Source organism: Tenrec ecaudatus, chromosome 14 (assembly GCF_050624435.1).
Source record: "Tenrec ecaudatus isolate mTenEca1 chromosome 14, mTenEca1.hap1, whole genome shotgun sequence".
NCBI classification, from domain to species: Eukaryota; Metazoa; Chordata; class Mammalia; order Afrosoricida; family Tenrecidae; genus Tenrec; species Tenrec ecaudatus.
Window position 1 is genome coordinate 108,844,944 of NC_134543.1, and position 18,425 is coordinate 108,863,368.

An 18,425-nucleotide genomic window follows, 5' to 3' on the forward strand; every position below is an offset into this window, starting at 1 on the left:
TATTAGGAGTACATTTCTTCCCCCACCCAATCTTTAGCTTAATTCTGCTCTTTGCTGAAAGTTTTATTTTGTTCACAGAATTTACTTCCTTTGCTGTGAGCATCTCAGAATATTACATGGGCACCCACTCATGAGCTGGCCTCTCCTCTTCCATGCCAGATACTGTTCTGCTGACAGTCTTGATAAGGTCCCATCGCTGATTGAGTAATTTTTTAAAAATCTTTATATGCATTTATTGATGTCATCACTCTGAAGAGTTCTAAATCACATTTTGGTACATTTTTTAAAATTGTAGTTTAGGTGAAAGTTTGCAGAGCAACTTAATTTTTCTTTTTTTTTGAATTTTTTAAAAATTTATTTTAACAATTTATTGGGGCTCATACAATTCTTTTCACAGTTCATATATATACATATATCAATTGTATAAAGCACATCTGTACAGTCTTTGCCCTAATCATTTTTTTCTCTTTTCTTCTTTTACATTTTATTAGGGACTCATACAACTCTTACCACAATCCATACATATACATACATCAATTGTATAAAGCACATCCATACATTCCCTGCCCCAATCATTCTCAAGGCATTTGCTCTCCACTTAATCCCCTTGCATCAGGTCCTCTTTTTTTTCCCCTCCCTCCCCATTCCTCCCTCCCTCATGTGCCCTTGGTAATTTATACATCGTTATTTTGTCATATCTTGCCCTATCCGGAGTCTCCCTTCCCCCCTTCTCTGCTGTCCCTCTCCCAGGGAAGAGGTCACATGTGGATCCTTGTAATCAGTTCCCCCTTTCCAACCCACTCACCCTCCGCTCTCCCAGCATCGTCCCTCACACCCTTGGTCCTGAAGGTATCATCCACCCTGGATTCCCTGTACCTCCAGCCCTCAAATGTACCAGTGTACAGCCTCTGTCCTATCCAGGCCTGCAAGGTAGAATTCGGATCATGGTAGTTGGGGGGAGGAAGCATCCAGGATCTGGGGGAAAGCTGTGTTCTTCATCGATACTACCTCACACCCTAATTAACCCATCTCCTCTCCTAAACCCCTCTATGAGGGGATCTCCATTGGCCGACACTTGGGCCTTGGGTCTCCACTCTGCACTTCCCCCTTCATTTAATATGATATATATATACATATATACATGTATACATATATACACATGAGTAATTTTTATGCTTAAAAAAATGTTCCTGCGTGTGCTACAAACATAGCATCCCAGGGGCAGGGGGAAAACAAGCCAAAACATAGCATCCCATCAGCATAGTGAGTTAAGCTGTGAAAACAAGGTTGTCTAACACCTTAAATATCGCCACGTTACATTAAAAAATACATTACATCTGATTCTCCGATGCTCAGAGCAAAAACTGAATTGGGTAAACCTGTTAGAGAATCCGGGGCCTGCGTAACTGGAAAGGATGCTTAAGTTTCTCAGTCTGTTTGCAGATGTGACCTGTGGAGACTCCAGGATGTACCCAACCCACCACCCACTGTCAGCATGTTGATTCCAACTCCTAGAAAGCCCAGGGGTGATGAGACTGTGGATCTTTATGGAAGCAGACAGCACTGAGCTGGTGGGTTTGAACTGCCCACCTTTTGGTGAGCATTGGGTCTGATGCTTGCTTGACCAAGTCATCGGAGCTCACACATAGTCTAAAGACCTTCCATTTTCTAGTTGTACAGCAATGACCCTGGGCCCTCATTCTATGCCTGACTGCTCAGCCTCCAAAGAATCCTATGCCCCTCAGAGCACTCCAATTACAGGCTTAAAGACAATGGTGACGAAAGATTGATTTTCAGCATTTACATTCATGATGCCAGGGAGATTGGGAAAAAGGGTCATGAGAATGGTTGCATAGAAGAAGCTTTTGAAGAAAGTCATCCATGATACTGTAATCGATGTAATCAATTTACCGAATCTTACATGCAGATGAGGTAGTGTATGTCTTCTTTTGCATATTTTTCACACCAATAAAATCGAAAAGCATTTTAAAAGATGCATATTCTTTAATTAGGAAAAACGCTTGTCCTGAATGGAAATATGTAAATGGGAATATCGGTATTGCTCATGCCCCAGATATTTTGAGTTTCAAAATGAGCAGAACTGCTTATGAGCTGAGGTGGAAGGAAAAATAAGAGCCAATACATTGAAAGGGAAAGAACCTTTTTCTATCCCAATACCTGCCTCCTTCACTATCACTCAGAACCCCTTGTTTCTCTAGAGCAGAGACTCACAGTCCTGCCTGCAACAGACACTTGTGTTTTTAAACTTGAATGACAGGGAACCCCAAATTGATTGACTCAGTCATGAGGATAGGGTTGAAGACCATTGCATTAGTAAGTGGTCCTCAAAGTATGATCCCCAGGCTGCATCGGAGCCACCTGGGAAGTTATCAGAAATGTAAATTCTTGGGACGCATGTCAGACCTACTGACGCAGTAGGGTTGGAGCCTGCCAGCCACTTTTTTAAGATTTGAGAAACATTACTGAGTTCATTGATGCATTATGTATGTTGGGATCTCATGAGGGCCCATAGGCATAGTGGATTCTGCACTCAGCTTTTAACTACAAGGTCAGTGATTTGAAACCACCAGCCATGCCATAGGAAAAAGATGAGGCTTTCTACTCCTGTAAAGATTTATAATCTGGGAAACCCACAGGGTTAATTCTACGCTGCCCTTCTTGGGTCCGCATGAGTTGGAATTGACTCGATGGCAGGACGTTGCTTGTTTTATCTACAGGGGGAACAAATTTTTGTGTTTACAATGATATCCAATGACAGGGGAATAATGATATGTACATATATTTACTTATAAAGTATTACAGTAGCAGATGGACATTGGGCCTCCACTCAAGTACTCCCTCAATGCAAGACCAATTTGTTCTACTAACAAAGCACTCTGTGATGTTCACCTTCCCTGACACGATCGCTGAAAACAAAATGGGTGCATAAGCAAATGTGGTGAAGAAAGCTGGAGGTGCCCGGCTATCAAACCATACAGCATCTCGGGTCTTAAGGTCTTGAAGGTAAACAAGCGGCTATCTAGCTGAGAAGCAATAAAGCCCACATGGATGAAGCACACCAGCCTGCGTGATCAGGTATCAGGCAGCAAAGACCCAAAACAAAACAAACAAAAAGCATATCAATGGAAATGAGGGAGAGGGAGACCCAAAGCCCATCAGTAGTCAATTGGACAACCCCTGTCAGAAAGGCCAGGAGGAAATGACAAGCCAGTCAGGATGTAGTATAACTAATGAAACACACAACCTTCCTCTGGTTCTTTAATGTTTCCTTGCCCCCCCCCACACACACACACACAATCACCCCAATTCTATCTTACAAATCTGGCTAGACTAGAACATGTATACTAGTACAAATAAGAGCTCACAACACAGGGAATCCAGAACAGATAGACCCCTCAGGACCAATAAGGGGAGCAGCGATATTAGGAGGGTAAATGTTGAGTGGGGGATCTGGGGAGAACCAATCACAATGATTGACTTATGGCCCCCATCCAAGGGGGAAGAAAAGCAGAAAAGTGGGTGAAATGAGACAGCAGTTGGTGTAAGACATGGAAAAGTTTTTTAAAAGAATAATTCATAAATTATCGAGGGGGTATGGGGGAAGGAAGAGAGGAGAGGCAGGGGATAAAATGAGGAGCTGAGGCCAGGGGCTCAAGTAGAAAGAAAATGTTTTGTAAAAGATGAAGACAACATGCGTAGAGGTGTGTTTGACAAAATATAGATATATGTATGAATTGTGATAAGAGCTGTAAAAGCCCCCAATAAAATTATTTTTTAATTTGTATTTCATGTCAAAGTTCAGTCCATCCATGAACATATCAGGGTGTACGATCTCAAAGTTAAGAACTTATAACTATAGCCAGCCGGAGCCTTCACCTCCCCAGTCCTGCCACCTGCAGCTTGCCAATTCACAATTCAGAAATGTCTTAAAGGTGAGATAAAAGCCTGTCTGCTCTTCCTGTCATGTGCTCCTCCCCAGCTAATTCAGGGGCTGCTGGGGTGCAGCCCATGCCTGCCGCTCACGGCCATCAATCTCCATGCTGAGCTTTATAGACCTGTGGTTGAGCTGTGTATTCACTCACCTGATACAAATGGCAATGTTTTTCTGAGCCTCCCATGACTGCAAACAGCCCAGCTGTGAAAAGATCGACGTGTGTGGCTGCTGTGGCCAGTCAACTGCAGGCGACGTTCTGCAGCGGGGCCCAGGAAGAATACCACGGCTCTTCTCGAATGAGAGCCATTTTTATAGGAGGACGACGAAGAAAAGGCATAGCAGAGGAGGCTGGAAATTTAGATACATCTGTGTCCAATTAGAACATCGATCACAATAGCTGGGGTAGTCGCGATGCATGGCGTCTGGAGAAAGGGTCTGGAGGCCCAGACAGAGTGACTTCTTGAGAAGGGCATTTCCTTAGGCAAAAATATCAGTCCATGTTGATGGGGATTATTTATTCCTCGAGTGGCCACATGGTGCCTGGCATATGCCCCCAGGGCTTTCAAACCTAAGTCACATAGGCAAACAGATTGCCAAATCACTAGGCGGCCACTTCTTGCTTGGTGGGCACGCTTAATGAAGTTTCTCATCTGCGCCCAAATGCAACTCAAAGCTCGGTGGACTCATGCTGATTTATAACGCCAGTGCCAGACCTAGAGTCTGCATTTTCAAATGCAGAATAGGGGGAAATAAAGGAAATGGGTTTTTGTTCCCGTTGGTCTTTAAGAATCTTGCAAGCATAGCCCCTGTGAATTATATTTCCTTCAACGGAGCTACATTTCAGGCTGTAAACGGGTAAGAGAATAAAAGGTGGGGAGACAGTTTGGCCAACTTTGTTCCCTTGCAAGGTGCCAAAATGGTTCGAGCCAAAGTCAACTGAAAGAGCGCTAAGTCCCCATGGAGATTTGCTGGTTTGAATGACGGAAGCCCAGGTCACTTCTAACTGGGAAGGAGCGAGGGGTTGATGCACACACACAGACGCGCACATGTGTAGGCCTTGTTAAAAGAAGTCCTGCGTACTCACCGGCATCTGATGCCTCCCCTTTGACTGTCAAGGTTTCTCATTAAAATAGAAATATTTTTTAAAAGATCCTTTCTCTAACGAAATATGAAATGCATTTTAGTCCCCAAAGCTGGCAGAGGGAGAAAAAATGAAGAGGCACATGACTGAAGGTCCGTGTTGGTGTGGATTTGAATGCGTGGAAGTGACAGCAAGTGGACGCATATTGGATTTCATATATTCTGGTGCATGTAATGAGTTATTGATCTGTGATAAACTAAGCTGACATTTTGGTAAGCAGTAACCCATCAGTATATCCAGTAAGCGTAAATTTCGATAAGGTACTGTTTTATCAGGTCATTGGGAGTTTCAGTACATTCTTTGGAAGCCACTGTGGCAAGAGGGACTATATACCTAATTACGAACATGCATGCTTGTCTATACTATTGAATTAGCTCCATAACCTATTAGGACAAAGCTGCCATCAACTGTCAGCTTAAATTCAACTCCTGGCAGCCCATTTGTTGCTAAGTAGAACGGCACTCCAAGGAGTTCTCAGTGATCTGACCTTTCAAAAGTAGATTGCTTTCCCTCACTTCCATGACACCGTGGATGGGATCCAGCCAGCAAGCTCTTGATGTGTGGACATGCACTTAACTCCGTGCACCACTCATGGGCTCTCCTAAGCACTAAGGAATGTATTTGTCCTAAACACTGTTATCACTGTTGTTCCATACTGTGGTAGATATGTAATCGTTTGTCAATTTGAGGATTCAGAGTGGAGGGGTGAAGTCTAGCCTGTCAATCTGGAGATAGCCCATGAGACTTCTGTGTGGGCATGGCCTTCTCATGAGAATTCTGGGAAATCTGGGGATTCCTTCTTGGAGGCAGGAGACACTGTCTCCTTTCATTCCCTTGGAGACTCCCTCCTGACAAGTCTGACTTCCTGTGAGGCGTCCCTGGGGAGATGCCACATGGACCTACCCTGATACAGCCCTGGGTGCTGGAATGGACACATAGAGACCCCTGCCAGCACTGAGATGCTTCTACCCCCAAAGGCTTTCTACCCACTGGCCTGTGATCTTCTACCTTCAGTGGTATTGCCTGTGTTTCATGAGTCTGAAGAGGACTTTAGAGATTGCTGTCGGACATATGAGCTAATATCAGACCTTGGACTGGACCAGGTTGGGATGTTTTCTCAATGTTCAATTGTTCTTGTATATAAATCTCTTTCTTATACACACATGTGTGTCCATGGACTTGTTCCTCTAGTCTACCCAGACGAACACACATATCATGGAGTCAATTCCAACTCAGAGGACACTTTGCACAACAGAAGGAAATCCCGCCTTGTCCTGCAACATCCCCCAAGGGGTCTTATAACTGAACCCATTGTTGCAGCTACTGGAGATCAATTAATCTCACTGAGGGGGTTCCCCCTTTGCACTGACCCCCCATGTTACCAAGCAGGATTTCTTCTCCAGGGACTGATCTCTCTTGATATGTCCGAAGTATGGGAGAGGTAGTCTAGCCAGCCTCACTTCGAAGGAGCATTCTGGCTGAAAGTGAAATCTCCCTCAGCCTATTGGTTATGTTTCAATGGTTTTACAGACTCGTTCGAAATCTCACCTTCTATATTAAGAAGTTCTGATAACTCAAGGTTAATGCCATGTTCATCACTGATTAAGTGTTTCTGGTTTTCCCATCTCAGCCTACCCATCCATCCTTTCCCTTCAGCCTAGCCTTACAGGCATGCGCAGCACATGCATCCTTCAGCTCACTTCTGACTCAACGCTTTTTTAGCAGTTTTGTTGGCATATAATTCACACGCAATGCAATTCAATAGTTCAATCACATCAAGGAGAGTTGTACAATCTTTACCACAATCAGTTTCCGAACATTTTCTTCACTCTGTACTCATTATTAGTCCCCCATTTCCCCCCAACTTCCCCTCCATGTCCCAAGGAACTGTTAACCCAGTTACTGTCCCCGTAGATTTACCTATCCTGCATTTCGTATACAGAAAGGAAAACAGACACCAGAACTAACACCATCAGATAAAACCCTCAGTTGGAAAGAAAGCAGAAAATATGAAAACCTAGAGCAAATGTAAATGGATCCTAAGGACGATCAAATGATCTTCACCTGACTGCGTCTGCCACCATCCACTTTCCAACGCATTCGACGAGGTCTCAAGACTATGTTCATCCCTGGTCCTTGGTCAGATGAGGGTCACCAGGGCTTTAATCCACATGACGAGGCTCTTTCGGGGGACAGTAGCCTTGGTGGAAATCACTATGACAAAGCGTCCAAGGGCCTGGATTCCATCCCACCACGGTGCTGTGGAACTCACAAGAGCCAGGGCATCACTCTGAACTTCTCTGGGTCTCATTTTTTTTCTCCTCAGTACAAGAGAAGGCTTGACCAGAGATGATCGCTAGAATCTGTTCAATTTTAAAAGTCTATTACATCAGAAATCACTTGATCTTTAACATATGCTTGTAAGAACTATGTGTTTCTTTTTTATTTCTCCCCAGACTTTTGCTCTTTCCCGTAGGGGCTTAGTGAGAGCTCATTGGTCTTAGCTATTTTTTCACATAACCATGAACTTTAATATTTGAACAGTGCTCATAGTGAAGTTGGGAATGGTCAATAAACATTTAAGTCCAAGTTATTTTAGAGTTCTCTAACGAAATATGCCTCTACCTTTCTGTAATCAATGGGAAAGATGAGAAAATGAGCCAGGGTAAGCTTAGCTACTATCTAACAGGCGAAACGATGAGGCTCTCCAATGGCAAGAACAAAAATTCATAAATGCTTTCTGCTGCTACTGTAAAACCTCTAGCAATAAAAGTCCCATTCTCTTAAGAGTTCTTCAAGGTCTGGCTACTAAAGCCTTCCTACCAGGGAAAAATTCTCAAGAAGGAAATGAAAATAGTTGTGATATAGACGGGACCTACATCTTCAGGCACGCACACTCCTTTAGAGGTGAGTCTCCTAAAGGAAAGGCATTTCGAGACCCGATGGTTCCCTTCCTGCCTGGCAATCATTTGTCTCGTTTTTCCACCCTCCATTTCTCTCTGGTCTAGCTAGTTCAGGAGCCCTGCTAGCACAGCGGTTAAGTAGACAGCTATTAGCCAAAGGTCAGTGGTTTGAATCCACCAGTTCCATGGAAGAAAGATGTGACAGTCTGCTTCCATGAAGATGTGTAGCCTGAATTGCAGACACATGTTTAGAGAGTTTTGGTTGGAATAAATCTATGCATATGTGGAAAAATAAAATAAAAATTGTCCAGCCTTGGACATACTATGAAACAGCTCTACGCTGCCCGACAGGGTCACTAGGAGTCAGAATCAACTTAGTGGCAGTGGGCTTAGGTTGGCAATAACTAGGTCACTTCTGAGGCATCCCATCCCCTATTTCCATATCTATGGCTCTCCCTGCCATCGAGTCAATGCCGACTCCTCACTGCACCTCTGTAGGTTCTGAAACTGTCACTGTTTACAGGAGGTGAAAGCCTCATCTTTCTCCTGGAGCGCAGTTGGCTTTTGAACTGCCGACCATGCTAATCACAACCATGACACCACAGACGCACCTAACCAATCAGTGGGGTCCTTCCCAATTCAGTCGTCCTGCAGTCATACCATCTTTGCCAGTGCGGCATCCGATGTAGTTATTCTCTGTCAGAGCTGGCATGATGTGTTTTGCTTAGCTGTCTCCCATCAACTAGCAATGAACTCCATCCCTAGGTTCTTAGCTGTACAGTTACCCAGGCACTACCATCTTTTACCACATCATCCCCAGGTAATAGCTGTAATATTCTGGATCGCATCATGTTTGAAGTATGTATTTCACATGCTGTGAGGGCAAAGATAGGTCTAAGGAAAATAGCTATAACAATAACAGGGGGAGTACATGAAAAAGGAATAATATAGAAATTGATGGTTATCCTAATTGTTTACACAATTTATCAAGCATCTACCCTGTATCCAGCCCATTGGGGTTGAGACAGGTAAGTCTATTCCAAGCTTTCAAAACTCTTTATTTGTGTTTTTAAGTTAAACTTTGTCCACTTCGCCTACATTTTTACCTCTGAAGTTAACCCTCCTGAAATCACAGGATTTAGGTAAAAGAGCAAGATGACTCATATTTCTTGCAAGCCTACTGTGTGCCTGTCATGCCCCGTGTTGAAGTGTTTACTTACATTGCCTCATTTAAGTCTGTAACAGCCTATGAGGATTGATGCTACCCCTGCTTTATAGATGAGGAAATTAAAGCTCATCAAATTAAGTAACTTTCCCAAGGTCAAGCAGCTATTAAGAAGTGGAGCTGGGAGATAATCCTGCTTTATTTGTCTCTGTGCAATGCTCTCTTTCCACTACACAAAATTGCCTCTATAAAAGACCTCAGACATTTGGCACTCCTTCTAGTAACAGATCAGCAAGCTAAACTGAGAAGCATAATCTACCATCAATAATCAGGAGAGCAAGTATCCCTCCATGCCATGCTGAGACAAATGGCTTAATTTTCCCTCTGCATTTAGCATCCATGCAATGGAAAAAGAAGAAGAAATATTTGAGAAAGAGAAGAAGAAAATTCAGCTCAACATATCCTACTTTCCAATACCAGAATGTTTGTCAATTTTTAAGTATATTTACTTATAATACAATGTGTGAGTATACCCGTGTGTATGTGTGTGTTTAAAAAAACAATAGATGGAAAGATTTTTCAAAAGAATTCAATGTGTAAAATGAATTTAGTATTAAGGACAATAACATCCTACATCACATTTCCATCTACAGCTTTAAAAAACAGTCAACTAAGTCGTTCCCCAAATTTCTAAATGCTAAAGCAAGCACACATATTATTAATCATGTATTTAATATTTACTCTTGCTAGCCCATTAGCTTTCACTAAGGATACTTTAAAGCATGGTGGAATTGTATTTTCAAATACGTTGGCACCTTATGTATAGTGTAATCAATAAAAAAATTCATACTCATGTATAGGACATGAAGAATAGCTTTTCTATTCAAACTACATATAAAGATGTACATTTATATCTGAATTCATGACATGGGCAATAGCTGTGATTTATGTAATGATATCAAATGACACAGCATGTGCTTGGTCAAATGCACAAAGCTGATGTATATCACTCTTCTTGTGGTAAAAGAGAAAAGAGCTTACCATGTCGCAACCAACTTTGTAATCATTTCCAGAACTTTCCTGCAGGGAAAAATGATGCTTATGAAAGATGGTTCCCACTCTCAATGACTATTCATAGTTAAACTTACATTAATATAAAGGAAATTGAACAATTAAGAAAATCATCCAGAAAATTCTGAGCCAAGCGCCTCTAAACTCAAATCAATAATGAAGATAACCGTAATATTTGGACCCAGTACCAAATAATGACCCTGCTTTTTTCTGTCTGCAGAGTATAAATTCATGTGATGCTTCGTATTTATATACATTAAATGCTGAAATACTTAATATTTTTCATACTGTAGATTTTCTTCATAAAGATTAAGCTTGTCTGCTACTAAAATTAATTTCTGCTCAAAGGAAAGAAGGAAAACTTTGATAGTACATGAAAGCACGAACAAGAACGAACTGCTTCAATTTCACAAATCTAGACAACTTTAACATGTTGATGAACACATTTTCATAAATACGCACAACCCTCATTTTTATTTGGCTTTTCAAAATTGAAGCATATAAAACCAGCTGTCCCATAGCCTATCTTTACTGTTCAGTGTATAGTGGATCTCTTTCCATCTAGAAAACATTAAAATGTACTATTATTTTATTTCTTTTTAAAACAAATCATTTTATTGGGACTTTTACAGCTCTTTTCACCATCCATACATAGATCCATTGTGTCCAGCACTTTTGCTGTACTATCATTATCAATAGCTGTATGAAATCCCACTGAATATATCATAATTTGTACACTTCCATATTGATGGACAGTTTGCTGTTTGCTGTTCTTAAGTCCAACTCATCATAACCTTAGAAACAGCAGAACAGATATTACTTAATCCTGCATCACCCTCATGATCACCAGCTGGGTAGAGTCCACCCGTATCTCACCAAACATCATGTCCACCAGTAGCATGCCCCTCCAGATGGTGGAGCCCTGGTGGCAAGATCAGTGAAGTTTTAGAATGCTAGCTCCAGGGCTGGCAGTTCAAATCCACCAGTCGCTCTACAAAGAGATGATGAGGCTATCTGCTATCTGTAAAGACTTATAGCCTTCAAAACCCTAATAGGGGCTCTGAGTTGGAATTGAAGTGGTGGTAATGGGTTGGGTTGGGTTTTGAATTATGTCTGCAAAGCAAGTGAGTAAGATAAGGATCTGTTATGGTTCAAAAGGTTTTCATTGGCTGATTTTTGGAAGTAGATCACCAGGCCTACCTTCCTAGTCTGACTTCTTCTAGAAACTTCACTGGAACCTGCCCAGCATGAGTGACCCTTGAAATACTAATGACATAACTATCAGCATTATGGTAGCATGTAAGCCAACACAGGAATACACACTGACAGATGGGTGATAGATAGGTATTGCATTGCTATGATAAGTAAGAATATCTTTCTACCACCATCTATTTGTCATGCTAATGGCTTACATGCCGCTGTGACCTTATAAACTATGCCACTGGCATTTCACATGCCAGCAGGGTCAACCAAGATGGGAAAGTTTCAGAAGAATTTTCAGACTAGGAAGAAAGGCCTGCCAATCTACTTCCCGAAACTGGCCAATGAGAAGTCTACGGATTAAAATAGAATATCGTTCAACATAGTGTTACAAGATGAACCGTCTAGGTTGGCAGGAAGTAGCAATACACAGTGGCTGCAGCCATGAACTCAAACACAACAAAGATGCTCACCACGATCCAGGACCAAGCAACTTCGCATTCTCATGCACTTGTGGTTTCTGTGAATCAGAACCAACTGGATCGCAACCACCCCACCACCTTTACCCAGGGTTCACACTTATATTCTGTGAGACTTAGATCACATTATTATTTTACCAAATGTCATTAACTTGATTCCTAACAATAATGTCTACAGGAATTATTATACATTCAACATTAGTGGAGAGAAAACGGAAACAATATTGTTAGGATCCGAAAGCTAAGCAAAAAAATATCCGACCTTGGGCCCTTGTCACTTAGCCTTGTCAAATAGTTCTTTTTCTCCTGCAGAAGGAGATGCTTGGTCAAGTAGAGGGTCAGCGAGAAAGAGGAACACTATAAAATGAGATGGAGTGAGACAGTGTCTGTCGCAGTAATGCAATGATTGGAAGGCTGACGTCTGAGGTTTTGGTGGAAAAGGTCACCGTCGTGAGTGGGGACTGACTGAGCAGCACCGAACAACAATCCATCAATCGAGTAATGGGAGTATTCCATGTTGGAGGACAATTTGCATTATTTTTTTTTAGAGAGGATCTCGAATTGATACTGCGCTAATTTTCTTTCTTTTTATTTTTTGATAGTTTGCTAATTTTCAACCCATCCCATTCCGTTTCATCTTCATCCAGACCTTGCCATGAGTAGTTTGTCAAGACATCTGCGTGAGTCCCTGGCCCCCTGAGTGGTGAGCAGAGCTCAAACCTTTGTAAAAACTCCTGAGCCCTTTCCTGTATTGTCTCAGACCAACCAAGGGAACAGGGAGTGCATGTGCCCAAATCAGGGCCAGATTTTGTGCTGCTGTTTGGAAATCGGGTCTTCCTGTCAGGCCCTCAAAGCTTCAGATCATGACGAAGGAATCATAAAGCTGCCTTGGATGGGCTCACCTTTAGAGCCCAAGCCAAGGAGCGATCCGCCCAAGTGTCCTTTCCCTAAGCCACTCAATGACAGAGCACACCTAGGCGACTGTCGGGCTCGAGTTTTCTTTTTGTGCGGTTCTCTGCAACTTAGGGAACATCAGAGGAAGAAACGTGGCAGAGGGAACTCTGGAGGAGGTCAGATGGACACTTGGGTCAGAAACGACCCAGGCCGTGCTGCTGAAGTGGAATCCTGCGAGTCTCTGGCATATTAAATATTCATCGAAATTAAAACCCTGTCCCTTCCACATTTGACTGACTAATGAAAGTCTAGCTTTGTCCCATCTCTCCTCTTGGATGGCTCAGTTGTCCAGAGCACTAAATTATGGTGCTAAGGAAGTCGGTGTCAAAGATAGGAGGAACGAAGCCTTTGTACTTTATCCCTGCCTTTCATTTCCTCTTCTTTTAATCATAAGCTAAACAGATTCATAAAATGTTTATAGAGGGCAATAAAGGGATGTTTTTAATATAAAGGTTGCTTATGTAATTAAGACTATTTCTGCGGCGTTCAGTGCAATCTAAAGTGCTTTGCGTGCAATTAGCAAATACTTTACCTGTTTTCTTTCTCTTTCCATTAATGACAAATAATAAAACAAAACAAAATCTTAAGTTCGTGCCAACATAAGTACCTACAGTTTAGAAATGGAAACCACAGAGGCTGCTAAAGACTTTATCTGTTTTCTAGGACACATGCCCTTGAATCTCCTTAGAGTTGTTTTTTTTTTGCCCTTTTGGGGGCTCTATGTGGCTCGCCCTCTTTCTCTCATCTTCCCTCTCTCTCCCTCTTGGGGTGGATGACTCTCCTAGTCCCCACATATTAAGCGCATACTCAATAAACTGTTTTCGAAGGGTATAAATAATATGACTTAGGAAACAAATCACCTTAGCAGAAAAGAAAGTGACCGTAATCCTATAACTAATATATTTTAAATTATCCGAGAAGTACCACTACTAAAAGCTCACCCGACCATTAGATAATACCACCGTGCTCACAGCACCCATGAACATTTTTTTAACCTTTTCTAAATAAAATAGAAAACTCTGCTTGAAGAATTAAGATCATAGTCTGTTTTTCTTCCCGGACTTTTTTTGTAAAAAAAAAAAATTGGAAGTGATCTAATCTGTATTGCTACAGCTTTTTATCGCCTGCCTGTCAAGATATGATTTCGTTCTCTGAAATGATCCACTCCATTATATTTCATGTTAACGTTACACTTCAAGTAAAAATGATATCTGTGTTGCTCAAGATAATTGAGAGAAGCCGTCACAGAACTGTACTTCTCTAAGTTCATTTAGCAGCAAATATTGATAAACAGAGGCAAAAGTGGCATAATTAGGTGGGCTGATCATAGTTCTCTAAGTAACTTAATTTATTGGACCTGTTTCCCCCTGCTATCTGCCAAACAAAACTCAGTGCCCTGGAGTCAATTCTGACTCATAGCGACCCTACAGGACAGGTTAGACCCGCACCTAAGAGTTTCGGAGACTAACTCTTTCAGGCAGTGCCTCTCTATCTTCCTCATGCCGCAACCCGTTCACACAGTTCCTCATGTGGTGGTGACCCCCAACCATAACATTACTTTCGTTGCTACTTCAGCATTGTCATTTTGCTACTGTTAGGGATTAGGTGACTCCTGTGAAAAGGTCGTTTGACCCCCAAAAGGGGTCGTGACCCATAGGTTGAGAACCACTGCTTTACAGAAAGCGAAAGCTTGTCTTTCTCACCCACCGAGGTGGCTGCTGGTTTCCATTAGCAGCCCAACGCCTACATCACTGGGTTTCCATGCCACCTCTAGAGTACATTGTAAAATGACTCAGGTTCCTATGAATGAAAGCAGATAGACGGACAAACTCACTGCATGTAAGCCATTCCAACTCAAAACCCCGCAGAACCGAGTCTAACTGCCCCTGAGGAGTGGAGAGCCTCATCCATTTCCTTTGCAGCAGCTGGTGGGTTGGAACTGTTGACCTTGCAGTTGGCAACATAATACCTCAACCACTACCCACAAGGGCACCTTAAAGATCCGACAGCATTTCTAAAAGAGTGGTGTTGGATAGTTTCCCCAAAAGTTTCAAAATTTTCCATCAGCGTTTTCTGTAAAAATGTCAGGCTAAAAGATAGCACTGAAGAGTGGGCTCAAGAAGGTATTAGCTAAAGTATGATGAATTACTAGGCAGCCTTTTTCATGTTTGTAAGCCATGAGTGAGCAATGGGAATAACTGTAATTCTCTATTGTACACTTTCATGTTGGAAGAGAGAGTCCAGGCCTGTGAAAGATGAAAGGTTTCCGACCCCAGCAATCACTGAGCAAGTGAGACTTCAGAGGGCAAATAGGCTAACCGGTCTAATTAGGTGCAAACTCTTTTCTTACTTTCCCGAAGTATTTGGCTCACCCAAGTTTTGGTATTTCTTTGAAAGATGAAAAGTTTTCCCTGCAATGATGACTTACTATAAAGGAGCCCTGGCAGTGTAGTGGTTACAAGTTGGGCTGCTAACCACGAGGTCAGCAGTTCAAAACCCCCAGCAGCTCCATGGGAGAATGGCAAGGCTTTCTACTCCCATAAAGACTTCCTGTCTCAGAAACTCTCAGGGGGCAGTTCTAACCTGTTTTTAGGGTCATTGTGAGTTGGAATCCACTTAATGGCAATGAATCTGTTCTCTTGCATAGCTTTTATTTTTTTGGAGTGAGACTGTAATTATAATAATAATTTCCAAGGTTCTTCTTGATGTTTTCTCCTGGATGCCACCCCAGCCCCTTAAGTTCAACGTCTCTAACAGAAAATTCAACCGCGCCCTTGCAAACCTGCTCCGCCTGCTGTGTTTCCATCTCTTACGCACAATAACCTGACCCTTCCTAAATACAGCCAGCCAGAGAAACGCTGGCGAATCTCTCGTGTCACCCTTCTTGGAAGGCTGACATCTGCCCTTTCAGCTGTGCCTGGAGTATTCCTATTTTTTTGTTCACTCCACTGGCACTGAAGTCATCGTTTGTCTGGACCATTCTAATACCTGAACGCTTTTGCTTTGCTATCCCCCCTGTCCCTCTCTCTGTCTTGGGGGATGTCTGTATGGTCTTTTTTGTGCCCCTCAAAAGATATTTCCAGTGATAAGGGTTGTATGAGCCCCTAATAAAATGTAAAAAAAAAGATATTTCCAAAAAAATATTCAGACTCCAATGCAGGGTGCTTTAACACCTCCATGTCAATGACCCTATCCTTCCTTTCAGGTCAGATCTCCTACTAATCTGGAGACATGTTTATCATGCCTCTAAGGCAGTGGTTCTCAACCTTCCTAACGCTGCGACCCTTTCATACAGTTCCTCATGTTGTGGTGACCCCCCAACCATAACATTATTTTTGGTGGCTACTTCGTAACTGTCATTTTGCTATTGTTATGAATTGTGTGACCCCTGTTTGACCCCCAAAGGGGTCGCGACCCACAGGTTGAGAACGGCTTCTCTAAGGTCCCACACTGTTTCCTCCCCAGCCGTCCCTTTAGCCCACTACTTGGCTCTAAGTTTAGAAGCAGTGTCATGCAGCCGTCCACAAACCATGCTATAGTCAATTGCCTCTTTCTCGCCTATCGCATGTCCCCTCCACCTCTCAGTTTCATATTTATACCACTCTGCCATGTCTGAAGCTGGTTTCTGCACATCTCTCTCCAGTGAGCCTATCCACTCTCTCCTGCATCATCCCATCCTGTGTCCCTGTCCCGGCCACCATTCCAGCCACTCATACTATGAAGACCTAGCTCTGTCTCAAGGAGCCCCGCCCATCTAAGAAGGGACAAAGAAAACATGGGAATAAAGCCTAGAAGCAGGGTGAGACACGGGTAAGAGGAAAGTCCACAGGGCAGAGAACAGCGATACCACGGGTTAAGCACCAGAATTAGATCAAGAAGAGCTGGGGCTCAAAGTCTGGCCCCTTTGATGTGCCTGCGTTATGATCGACATATCTCCTGGTTTCACTTTCCTCATTTTCAAAACCAGGATCTCTACCAAGGAGAGCTCTATAAGGCCTGAAGTCAAAGAGCATAGTGATTGTCTACTTGCCTACATAGTGATTGCCCAATGTCCCGTCCTTTTCTCCTGCTCTGTCCCCCTGAAGGCTGACCTCTAAGGACTGAATCAGTAAGCCCTCCTCCCCCCTGGCTTGCACAGGCCTGGGGTCAAGGAGAAGCACCTACAAAAGGGAAGACAGAGTAGCCTGTGGTATTTACTTCTCTAGCCTGCACTCCCACAGATCACCCCACGCTTACTAAGTTCCCTAGTTGAAGGTCACAGCTCGGTAAGGGGTTCCTCTTCCTTGAGCCTGGAGGCCGCTGGGTGCTGCTAATGGTTCCCTCTTCTTGCTCCTTCACATCCATGAATAGTAAGTCCTGAGGGTGACTGGCCCAGAGGGCTGCATGCTCTACCTACATCTTTACCACACATACACACAAAAAAATCCCTTTATTAAAGGCTCCTCAAATTACCCACGTGGAGTGTGCCATCTGTTCCTGCCAGGACTCTGACGGATCAAACTGCTTTTCAAAATTTAAGCTGCTGTCTGAATGCAAGGTAGTTCTCATTTATCTCTGCACCATGCTTTACACAAAGCAGATTGCTGCTATTAATAACAAAAGGTGAGTGGACGTGTGAAAGAACCAATGAAGAAATGATCCTACTCCATTCCGCTTTGGTTGCATTCTTCTCCTGGGGAGCTATGCCACTTTGATTGCAGTAGGAATGCCCTGCTTGGATTTGGGATGTTGCCTGTTCCGGGGGCATGCCCGCCTGCCTGCCCTGTCTCTTAACCCACTGCCATCGAGTCAATTCGGACTCGAGCGAGACCCAACCTTGAATTCCAGAGGCTTTGTACAGCGCTAACAGCCTCCTAGTTCTCCTACAGAGTGAATAGTGGATTTGAACTGCCAACCTTGCAGTTAGCAGCCCAGTGATTACCCGGTACTATCATTTCTAGAGATCTTCTATCTCACCTCTTGCAACAACTTGGAAGAATTAGCCTTGCTTCTTGTTTCTAGAAATACTCCCCACTCCCCTTTCCTGGCTGCCCAATCCCCTGCTATCCAAATGGATTGCTCAGTGGTTCTCATAGTTTTGCATACCAACATAGAACAAACGGACGGCTTCCCTACTACATAGACATCAAGAGCTTATTGAAGGAATCAGTAGCTCAGTCGGGGGTAGTTCTTTTTGTTGTTGTTCAAAAGCATATGGTAGTAACATGGGACATGTGATTCTTCTAACACTGCCTTTTCTAGACAAAAGCCTAGACAACAAATAGACATTTGGATACCTATTGTCATGAAATTCAGTAGTATCCTATTTGTTAGTTGCTGAAATCATGGCTGATGATACTTTAATCTTAAATTGTTTCCTTCAATTATAACCAGTCCTTGGCTCCGGAGTCCTCGCCTATCTCCATGAAATGGGAGACAAGTCTTTTTCTCGAATGTTGCTGTAACAGCTAGAGAGGCCCCTAGTTTACCAATGAGAAACTTACCCATGCAAACTGCCTTTAGAAAGCACAGCTTTGAGTAAGCGTATTTCACGGCATGCCTTGGTAGCAAGTAGGTA